This window comes from Cucurbita pepo, chromosome LG03, assembly GCF_002806865.2.
Source record: "Cucurbita pepo subsp. pepo cultivar mu-cu-16 chromosome LG03, ASM280686v2, whole genome shotgun sequence".
Classification (NCBI taxonomy): Eukaryota; Viridiplantae; Streptophyta; class Magnoliopsida; order Cucurbitales; family Cucurbitaceae; genus Cucurbita; species Cucurbita pepo.
The window spans coordinates 4513958-4526441 of NC_036640.1; the positions used below are offsets into that span (position 1 = coordinate 4513958).

The following is a 12484-nucleotide window of genomic DNA, read 5'->3' on the forward strand; positions in this document are numbered from 1 at the left end:
AAGGTAATTAATTTCTACTTGGACCTTCTAGGTTTTAAAAAATAACAAATTTCATTTTCAATTAGTTCATGAAGTTTGAAAATGGTTGTTACATAATTTGTGTTCATAAAAAAAAAAAAAATAATACTAGATTTTGTTGGTATGTATTTTTTTAATGAGTTGAATTTTATTTAATTGTAAATTAACTTTACGTCTTCTAGGGGTTTTCCGTTTAGTTCTAAGTAAATTGCACATCCCTTAATTTTCCAAGATTTAAGGTAAAAACTAAAGTTTTGATGTAGAAAGTGTTATTAGAAAATTTATTTACTTCTAATAATAATGCCAAAATTCTGTCCTACAATGACTAATAAATAAAGCCTTTAAATATTTATTTACTAATAAAGCAAGTTCAGTGTCTATCAACGACAACACTAAAACAGGTACTTCTCCACAGACAAGCTAACTGTAACAAAAACAAAATTTACCAAAGTTCAAAAATGGTCCAAATAACACAAAAACAGTTAAATTACAAACGACATTAGATGCTGAAACTTATTCGCTTGAAAATCCTTAAAGCAGAATAATCGAACCTTTCAAGCCTGTCTGATTTGGTTTGAGAGTGCAAGATTTCCACCATCATCCCTCCTTCAAATCAATATTTTCTTATGCAGACAATGTTTTCTTTTCAGTTACCTTGATGTCAACTCCATGGAAACCAAGCATCTTGTTTAGGGCACCAATGTAGGCCTTCACACTTGATACAACTATGTCCATCCCTGCTCCGATACCACTGCAACAATAAAAACGTATCACTAGATGTACAGTTAATAGATATATTGTAGCTAAATAGCATGAAGAGAAGAATATCAGAAGTCACAGAGTTTACTCTTAACTTGATATTGGGTTAGTCCTATTTATTGTAATCAGTAAGCATTTGAATCAGCTTGCATACATTTTGACTAATCTCGCATATATTTTTGACTGATATCACGGGACAACCACCTAAACCTTCGACTACAACAATTGGTAACAGATAATACTTGTAGGGTTTTGATCCAAAGTAGATACAACCATAGTTTGAACCTCTTCTCTTGATATAGATTGGTTCACATTCCATTTATCCATTTTCTTTTAGTTTGTTAGTATCTAAGTTAGATTGCACGCACCTTGATTTATCTAGCAGGATAATCCTCACCTGTACTACAACATTTAGATCTCAGTAGGTTGCTACCCTAGTTTGGACTCATTCCTCGTGAGTCCTTTAAATAAAGTTTGAAAAAAGTAGATAATTTTTTATTTATATTAGAAAAAACTGGTTCTACAAGCCTGACCTAAAATTGAACAAAGCAAGCTTCAAATAATGGCATCTGTTAGTCACGGAAGAAAATAATGCTATGCATTAAATTTAATGGAAGAGAAAGATTGTCATCTGTCATGGCAGCATGCAACATGCAGCTTTAATGAATCTGACCTTTCTTTCCCTTTACTGGTTAAGTTTTTTATTCTGTTGTCTTTTCTACTTATCGATCTTTCGTCCGACCCTTTCGTTCTCTTCCTTTTAGTTATGCTTCATTCTTCTGTTCTTTTTGTTCTTATTCTTAAAGCTTCTGGGTTCATTCTTGTTCTTCATCTTTGAACTATTACATTTATTCTCCAAACTCTTCCATTTTTCATGTTAATAGGGTTCTTCATCGCCCATGCTAATAGGCGCTCGCCTGACTTCATGGCGATAGTACAAAAAAGCAACAAATGACGCACCAAGGCACTCGCCTTGGAGACTTGCATAGGGCGAAGACTTCACCCCCACCTCTTGCCATATGCGAGCACCTGGGCTCGCCTATAACAACACTGACTATATTTTAAAATAGGTTATATATGTTTAATGATAATTAGATATGCCTTAACTAGTTAATCAACACACTCATGTTGTTGGCCTAAAGCATGATACTAAGAAAAAAGTTAGATGAAGAATTATCACCTAAAGAAGAAACGCAGAATTTTTTCCAACGTCTTATAAATGTGAAGACATTATTAGAAAATTTCAACTCTATAGTACGCTGATTTCTCTTCTAAATTAGTCAGCTTTAAGCATCATACCATGTTAGCTTAGGTTTATTAAAATGGGAATGGTATAATTGAATTTTTTTAGAATAATAGAGACAAATGAAAAAAACACTTAAGCATTAGGCACTAAAATATATATTTATACTTAAAAATATGCATGCATCGCGATTTGTGCCTAATTTTTACCTAAATGTTCGTTGAACTGATTCTCCAGTCGATGCATGAGTAGCTGTGTAACTTTTTTCCCCTCTTATTAGAACACGGGTCGTGGCAATTGCATCGATACCTTCAGTGACAGCAGTCATTGAATACTCGAGAAGTGTTGCTGGTTCCTGCATCCATGAAAATGACACATCTGCACTGTCACATTCACTCAAGAACGATACACCTAACCAGCAAACAGTTTATGGCAAGCAAAAAAAGAAAAAGTTTTGTTTTTAGTTTATGAAAAAAAATGTGGTGAAAAAGGCAACACCACAGTCCGTAATTCAGGAATAGCATAAAACTAGATAATAGATATACAGGAAAGGATTTGAAAGCCTGGCTATCGATCATGATGACTTTTTATGTTATATCCGCCAAATATCATGGCACCACCAATAGGCTCACATCTGAAACTATTCAGATGACAGCAAATAGGCTTTACGTGATGTTTTGGATTAGAATTTTCATGCATTTAGCAAACAAACTCATTTGCTAAATCCAGGTCACATGTTTTGTTGTGCCCTTGAAACCAATTATCTGAAATATCCTAATTTTACTTCACTATCACCCTGAAGATGTATTCTAGATGTAAAGTTTCACTTTATCTCAAACCTTAACAATGAGATCCACAGCCTTGTAAGCTGAATCTACAGGGCCCGTTCCAACAGCACAAGCAATGTGCTCTTCCCCATCAGCATCAAGGAGTTTAACTGTAGCAGTGGAAAGACCAAGAGTTCCACAAGTGACCTGCATTTGAGGTGTTGTTAAATAATGCTATATGTGTATCACAAAATTGTTCAAAACAACTTTCCGAATCTGAAGATCAATTACAAAATTTAAACAACCTGCAAATCTAGCAGCTTCCAAAGGACAATTGGTTGAAAAACTTCATCAGATACCAACGCTCGAATATCAGCATCTGTAACTCTCTGGAAAGTCAAAAATAAATTAGAGCAAAAGATTTAGAACAAAAAGTTTGACAATTAGGAATCAAGGAATGAAATAATATGAAAAACTTCCTTATGCAGCAGTTATTTATGTTCTTGAAACAGGTCAAAGTAGAAACCCAATTGGTATGTGCTACTCTACCCTGCGCAGGAAGCAGGTAGGGAATAGCTAGCAAAAGAGGGGTACAAAATTTTGAGTCACCTTCTTTTGTTCAGCTACTGCTTTGAAACGCCAAAATACGTTATCGAGTTTCTCATTGTCAAGTTCATAACCAAGCTGAAAAGACAAAAAAACAACATTTGCCTAAAGTCAGAAAGGATGATATAATATGGAAAGGTTACCTAAACATTGAGCTTGGAGATCCAAATTTACCTCCACAAGTCGACTTTTAAGGGCATGTCGTCCACTGTAAAAGTAGTCACAATGAACCATGTTATTGGGGTAGTATACTTTGAACAATATACAAAAAGTGAAATGCATAAACATAGAAAGTCAATCCTGTAATGTTGTAAAAAAATAATCGTGGGCTAACACTACAAAAGAATGGCAATAGATGTTTCTCATTTCTTCTGTGCCAGAAAAACTACTTTAGCTCCCTTGGTACCGCTGGCATCACTGAACCCACCTATAGGATGATTTACGGAAAAAAGAAGATCAAATTTTTCAATATCCATTCAAATCTTCTTAAACTTAATCTAACCTTGAACAGAAAAATGCCTCACAAATTATGCATTTTCTGACAAAATAGCTTCTTCAATCTCCTCTCTTCTATTCTTAAGCAATAACTTACTACAATGTCCAACGTTACTAAGATCCTCTAGGTGGACCAAAGGAATCTCAACAAAGAGGTGTCAGGTGCTGCAAAAGGGTACAAACTCTTACAGACCCTCTTGAACAGTATGTCTGTAAACGCAAAAGCTAAGTTCAATGAAAAAGAACATATCATCCTTGGAACAAGTCAGAACGTGCAAGAAATCTGCCAGAAACTAAATATTACAAGTTACTTTATTAGATGATTAATTTTAGTATGAAAGAAAATGGGCGAGGATATTGAGGGTTTCAACAAGATAAGAAAAGTAATATATTCAGGACAGCAAAGAAGAGGACAAGATAACTCAGTTGAAGTTCCATTAGATGCTGAAAGACCAATTCATTAAGAAAGAGGGTGAGGATAGTCTGTCACAAGAGAATCTCAGGGATAGACTACTCTGTTGCAGGATTTGTATGATTTTGGACATGAATGAATAGTCCTTTTAGGTTATCATGTTTTCTTGCATACTGGATTCTAATCCTTTTAGGTGAGGTAAATACCGTTGGCCTCCACAAAGCACAAGTACTTTATTCTGGAAAAGTGTCCGAGTTTTTCATGACACTTGAAATGAAACTGAAGCAGACTAGGCACACAGAGAAAACCTTACTGAGAGAAAATGCTGAAAAGAATTTTTATGTAAACTCTAAAGTTTAAATTATTAAATAAAGCATAGATGCTAGACCATATCAGTTACAAAACAAAGTACATACGCTAAGAAACCTAGAGAGAACAGGAAAGAAATGCACGAGTATACTACATGTATAAAGTGAAAATGCCAAACCCTAAAAGGCATAATTGCAAGGTGCCCACGATTAAGGAGTGTGCCTCCTGTGAGGCAACGTACACTCGGTATGCTATGGTACACGCCCGATTTCTTTGGATATTTCCAAAATTTCCCTTTTTTGTTCACAAAAGGATGAAAGTTGCTTCACAGCGTATAATATTTTTAATCGATCTCTTATGTAAAGCCCACCCTGATCTCATTATTATGAATTTCGTGTCTTTTTATAATTCATGCTGACACATGCATGGAGAGATGGGAAAGGGAAGACAAAGGAGGCAGGAAGGGAAATTTAATCAAGAAAAAGACAACATTGTCCTTTTCCATAAATCAACATGGCATACCTAAGTTTTCCTAGAACAATACCAGCATCATTGGATCGTTCATAGCCAATGTCTTCAGGGGCTATGATTTCATAAGTACCTTTGTGCTTAAGCATTCCATCCTACGTAAAAATAAAAAAAAAATAAAAAAAAAAAAAGAAGCAATATTTAAGATACAATTGGATCCTCACAAAACAGGACAAACAACCACCCGCATGACTCACAAATAAAATAATAATAAGAAGAAGAAGAAGAAGAAGAATTAAAAATATAGAAATAAGAGTCAATCAACATCTTCATAATGAACTTTAAAGCAAAACCATGCATCAAAATAGATCAAAAGAGTTCTCCATTTTTATAAGAGAACTTAACAGCTGTATAACAATCACAGTAACTCCCCAATAATTAACGACAAACAACCAGTCCTTTTTAAAAACAATAATATACATTCCACGGCCTCGAAATACCCAACGACTCAAGCACAAGAATAATGGAGGAAAAGAAAAAACTACAAGATACAACCAGCTACACCTTGTATTTAACTGCACTTTCTGATGTAAAGGAAATGGCTCAAGGTCATCCTTTGAAGCAAAAAGCTACAGGCGTAGCCAGACTATCTTCTAAAGGGCTCAGCTTCAAAGGAACAGGTAACTTTTCTTACAAAAGGATAGAAATTATGACACATGGGACACTGTTTTCTTTTTTCCTCTTGGGAGGGTTTAAGAGAAGGTTTCTCACACTCCTAATTCCACCATATTGAGGAGAATTCAGTACAATCATCACTGCCTGGTAGGAAACAATCATCTTCCATTACCATCCTTTTAGTACCTTTGCTTCTGAATTTGATTGTCTAAAAAGATTTTTTTTTTCACTTAACTCACATGGAAAGAGGAAGTGATGGGAAGAAAAGATAATTGTTTGCTATAAATGTGTTTAGAACAATAAACACCGGTGCTACTTCCTTGAGGCTTTTGTTTTCTTCTGGGTTTTTGCCTTCCACTTATTGTTTCTAGGTTCTGGAGGAGCGTTTACTGTATCTGGTGAAGAGTTTTACTTTGGTTATCTCATGGTTTCAGGCTCTTTGTTCGCCTCCTAGTTGTTTTCCTTGTTGGAGTTTGGATTCTCAGTGTTCTTAGCCTTTTGGTTCTTGCTGCTGCCTCGAAGTTCTGTTGTCGTCGCTTTTTAGTTCTGGCTTTTAGAGCGGTTTTGGATGGCTGTTTCTAACATTGTGCCTGGTTTTCTTTGATTTTCTTTATGGACCACTGGATTGTTTTGTTTTGCTCATTAATTTACTTATTTTTTACCCTCTCTCTGTTTCTTTGACCCAAGTCTCTTTTCATTTCATTAATGAAAAATTCCATTTCTTGTTCAAAGAAAAAAAGAACACTGGTGCTAGAATCAGGTCATAGTCAACAATAGAGTACATTGGGTAGCTATCTCATCACGATAGGTTTTGAAAGATAAATATGACAACATATTAGAAATAGTCGGACATTAATATAAAAACCTTGCATATAAAAATCCAACAAGACTAACCTGGTGGATGCCACTTTCATGAGCAAAAGCATTAGCTCCGACAATAGCCTTGTGTGGCTGTACGTTCAAACCAGTGTACTCTTCTACCTAAGGAATAAATTTGTCAATGAGAGGCCTTTAAGGAATAAACTTGTCTAGCTTTCAAGGAAAGTTTTTGTATTTTGAAAAAAAGAAAAAACAAAATGAAAAGAATAGTATAAAAAATTAACTTTAAGGAAATTTTTCAGGAAGCATTTTTCTAAGAAAAATAATTACCATCTTGCTGGTCAAAAAGATATGTCTCGAGTTAATTCCAGTATGAAGACCTCCAAGCACATGCTCTCCACGACATTGTAAGGCCATTACCACCTGAAGATATTAAAAGATGGTTTCAAAAACAACAAAAAGAATAGCTCTTTTCATATATGCCATTAAGAAGTCTATGCAAACAGATGATCTCAAACAATACTGCAATGTGCATGGAGTAACATGTAAAATGAAATATATAAACACCCTAATTTCTCTGGATTTAAGATTTATCCTCTTTTGTATATAAGAAATTTTGTATTGTACAATGACGGATAGACTATTTGTCACTGGATAGATCCACAAAAAAAAAAAAAAAAAAAAAAAAAAAAAAAAAAAAAAAAAAAAAAAAAAAAAAAAANAGCACAACAAAGTTAAACAACTAAAATAACCTAAAGGGTTCAGGAAAGGATACTTTCAGCAAGAGAAACTCCAAGTTGTTCTGTGCTAGATGATGTGCTTTTTTAAACCAGAAGTGAAATTTTGAGCTTTAAGATTCTTTAATTTTTCCATAAAACAGAAACCTGCCAGCCATTCAACTCTCATAGAATCCCACCAATTCTTAAGGTTTGAGAAGAAATCAAGATGATCCAACCAAATATTTTCAATTTTAAAAGAGGCTCGTTCCTGCCAATTGAAGCTAGTAGAGGGAAATGGTCTAAAGTTGGCCAAGAAAGTCTCATTACCGATATCATGTCCTTCTAAGCCCCATTCCAATCACTAGTAATGAAGAATCTTTCTATTCTAGTTGAAATAGGCCTTTCTCGACCATTGAACCAAGTAAATTCACCATTTTTCATCAAAATATCCATGAGCTCAAGGGCATCAATAAGCCCCTTGAACTTCCTCATGCTTCTGGTCACCCTCCCTCCACTAAACTTTCAAACAGCCATCTAGCAACATTGAAATTACCTCCACACCATTTATCGCAAACCCCAGCTATGTCAATATTTCTTGTCAAAAATCATTTCTACCAACCGGCATGGGAGGACAAAAGACCCTTGTAATCCAACCATTGAAAAAGTTGTTAAAAGTAAAAGAAATAGAAACAAAGAAGAAACCAACAAGGGAATCAAAGAAAAAGATACTATCCTCTTTCCATATAACCACTACTCCCCCCCGAAGAACCATCAACATCAAGGGCCACCCAACCTATCCTCCTCAAACTCTAGATGAACTTCACCAATCTTCTACTTGAATAATTTAACTTAGTCTCTTCATAACTTTTTTGAGAGTAGCTTCCAGCCCTCTCACAATTTTGGAGACGATCTTCATGGAGAACCTCAAGGCCCTGCTTACTCCTATCTTCCTCATTTTCTTGGTTCTCTTTGCTATCTTGTTCATTTTCCCAAGTGCGCAGCAAATTCTTCATAATCTCCGTCTTTTTTTTTTTTTGCTAATTGAGCTACCATTTTGAGTTATTAGCTTTTGTGGGAATTGGGCAAATGCACATCTTCCATTTCTTCAAGGATTTTACCATATTTCCCTTTTTCAGTAGATGAAAGACGGATGAAAGTATATTATCTCAACGTTTCTAGAATGGGCAACTGTTATCGTTGTTCGATTCGGAAACAAGGGATCTGGTATCTATGGGTTACTCATTAAAGCTAGATGATTACTTGTTTCTGCGTTTGCCACCTTCCTTTTTGTCATCCTCTTGAGTGTCACTAAAACAGGCATAAAAATTTTCTAGGGTCTTCACTCAACAAGGCATCATGGTCATTCACCTTATCATCTTAATATGTTAGATTGCATTGAGGCTTGTGTAGAAGTAAAGGGGAATTTGCGTGATTTTCTTCGTACTTCAATAGAATTCAAGAGTAAAAAAGGGGAACATGTTTATTAGATTTGGTGATGTTACTGCCTTAGATCTTCCAAATATCATTAATGGAGCCCTCTCCTTGAAAGACTTTTCCAATTCTCTAGACCTATATCATTTACATCAAGTTATGGAAGATGAAAGAAATTTTAACATGAATGATAATGTAATTAATCATCCACCATCTTTAGTTCTAAGGCGCTTGAAGTCATTGAGATAGGGATGGGTGTTTTTCTGCCTTTAGAGATTCATTAGTTCTCCCTTTGAGGTGTCCATTAAAGCTCTCCAGTCTTCCAATCTCGTCTGTTAAAGAGATTTAAATTGTTGCATTGCTACTTATATCCCTTATACAATACTCAGAGAAGTGAACCGATCATTTCCTCTCAAACACCCATTGAGTATAAATATATGATCTGGATCCTAATGTAGTTGAAGAAAATTGTTCATGTCTCTTAGTCTCCACTATAAAACAAGGGAGTAGTCAAAACTTATCAACATTATTTCCATCAAGGCATTCAATCCCTTCAAGTAGCCATAAAGTTCTATCCTCATAGGTACATTTTAGTTCAATTTTCTGGTTCTAAAGAGATTAGAAACAGAGGAGAATAGCAAGAAACAAAATATATTTCTTTCTAAAACTTATGTTGCTCTCATCCCTTATAAAGTCTCAATCACAATTAATTCTCAACAATGTAACCCATAAATGTCCATAGTCCAATAAAAAATAGTGAAGATAAATGCATGAACAAACTTTATGAAATAAGTCTAACATATTGGTTAGATCAATCATGCTATAAGTTGCATTGCAAATCATCCTCACTCTTCATAAAATGAAAGTATGAATTAGAATAAATAAAATAATAGTATATTGTAGAATAAATGAAATAAACATAGAAAAAAAAATAACTTGCCTCCTCAAGTGAAGCATTTCCAGCTCTCTCACCAATTCCATTAATTGTGACCTCAACTTGCCTTGCACCTGCACATGCCCCCTGCAAAGAGATGAGAAGAATCATACATAATTTACTTATGATTCAAGATGAGGTCAAATCAGCATTTAGATAATTCACACAGAAATCCATTATGTCTTGCAATTTGCTAATTCATGGAGAGGCTGAAGAAGTTCGTAATCCATAATTTGTGTGCTTTCGGTAATGATTACAGAAAGGCTTCAACAATTTAGACTAAGATCAAGCCAAAAAAAAACGTATATCTTATCCCTTCTTCATAATTTACAATGCAAACTATCACTATCAAGCATATCTATCCATGAAATATGATATTAGCATACATTCATCGCCACCTTTACACCTTGTTTCCTTTTTTACCCTATATTTTTTAAGTGGTTTTTTTTTTTTTTTTTTTTTTTTTTTTTTTTTTTTTTTTTTTTTTTTTTTTTTTTTTTTTTNAAATGGCATTGTATAACCCACAGTATCTGGTATGTTGAGAGTAGTTGCCCCAGCCTTTATCACTTCCCCCAGAATTTGATAAAGGAACTCTCTGTCAGATCTGATAAACCACAACATAAAAAAGAAAAATGTTTTATCAATTAAAAAGACCAGCAATTGATGTTAAACAATGATTGATGGCCAAAGATATCGAAAACCTCCATAGTGAAGGTGCCCTATGAAGGATCTGCTCCAAACAAGACAAGGATGGGGATAGACATTGGTCAGAGACTGTACAATAAACAATATGTCCGATCCACACAAATAATAATACAATTTCCCTCACTAAACAATTCTAAATATCGGTGGAAAGGGAAACCATACAAATGCATTAAATCAATGCATTTCAAATTGATGTTATGATAGAGCGAACAGGATGCTATACTCTAATTCTCAAGAAGCGCTTTAGACATTGGGATCACTGGTTAAGTTTGTGTAACGGGAGGTAAATAAGTCAAACCTATAGAGTATATGAGTTTGCTAATCAAAACTAAAGATTTTCTAATTATTAGCTATGTAGATAAAATTACATAAGTTAAGCATAGGAAACTGCTACCAACCTTTGTATACACAATTTAAAATTTTATATTCTCATACACAAGGCGGAAACAAGTTGCACAAATTCACACTTTACAACTTCCAAGATAAATCTAAGCTTATTAACTATTTAATCCAAATATCCATTATGATGGAGAGTTTTTTAATCCAAGAAGCATGCAGAGTCGACTTACTCTCTGGATCAATTCGATGAAACAAAAAATTTAAGAATGCATGCAACTTGGGATCGAGATCAAACCTCCCAGCATCCTCAGGGCTGAACTCAACATCATCACAACCCAAACTTCGTGCAAACTGCACCATATTTCGAGCAATCTCAATCACTTGCTCCCTCGTCTTTCTCAGCTTATGTTCCATATGAATTTCGCTCGTTGCAATAAAGGTATGTATCCGCGGTCTCTTAGAGTACTTCACAGCCTCCCATGCAGTTCGAATATCCTTCTCATTACACCTCGAGAGACCACAAATAACAGGCACGTACCCGTCCTCATCGACAGCATTTCCGACCTCTTTGGCAATCATCTTGACTGCCTCAAAGTCTTCCTTCGAGGCAGCAGGGAATCCAGCCTCAATTATGTCGACGCCAAGCTTGGCGAGCTGACGAGCAATATCAACCTTCTCTTTAGCAGTGAGAGAGGCACCCGGAGACTGCTCGCCATCGCGGAGAGTGGTATCAAATATGCGAACATATGAAGAGTCAGGAATACGATTAGGAATGTACGGCGGACGTCTAATTGATGATTTCGATTCAGAATTCAAAACTACGCGTTCTGTCTGACAGCAGTAAACGCGTGATACATGGTCCGCCGCCGTCCTAAAGGACAGTGAACGTGAAGGATTCTTAAGAACCTGCAAATTCCGACTATAAATCCGATGACGGGCAGAAAACTGAGAGTTCGGTTGCCGAACAAGAAACTGATTCGGTCTCGACAATGCTGCCGGCATGGCCATCGTAAAAACAAAAACCGCAAATCAAAGAAAACAGAAACACACTAGAAGAACAAACTAGCTTCACCTCCTCTTTATTGCACAATCTCGCAATCGTCTGTGAGCAAATTTGACAAAGCAATTAATCCGCAATGATGGACGAACGTATAATACTTACAGACGAACTCCAGCGGGCATTTCTGGGAGCTTTTCAAGAGGAAATGTGGACAGAATGAAAGTCCGTTTAGATTGTCAGAATGACGAGCATGGAGGAGCAAGTACAGAGGGAATCGATGGCGGATTGATGAACCCTGGAAGGCTGAAGGAGAAGGCGGCAGGCATGCATCACACACTTTTCTAAAGCTCGACGTTTAGGTTATATATAAAATGCTAGCTACTTCAATTTGTCATAGACTGTCTGATTTATCTTTGACCCTTTTATATTTTTATATATTTTTTATTTTATTTTTTTATTTTGTCCAACTGCCTTCCAACTTGCAAAGACTAAATTATTTAACAATTAACATGAAAATGATTTTTGAAATTGTAATATTTTTTTTAAGACGATGATTTGACCGTTTTTTAATAAATTTACAGTAATTATAATAAAATAATAAAATTTGTAGTTTTTTAATAATTCATATTACTACAAGTGCAAATTAAATAAATTAAATTAAATTACGCAATCAGTAATTAGAATATTTAGTATATAACATGTGAAAATAAAATATAAAGTATAATATTATTAGTGTTGATAAAGGGGAATTAAAAGTTCATAGTTAGCTTTTGGAAGATACTGGA

At 35.0% G+C, this 12484-nt stretch overlaps 1 pseudogene; it reads right to left on the minus strand.

The window, feature by feature from the left end:
• Positions 1 to 339: 339 nt before the first annotated feature.
• Positions 340 to 12086, minus strand: LOC111790701 (annotated as a pseudogene).
• Positions 12087 to 12484: the final 398 nt, after the last annotated feature.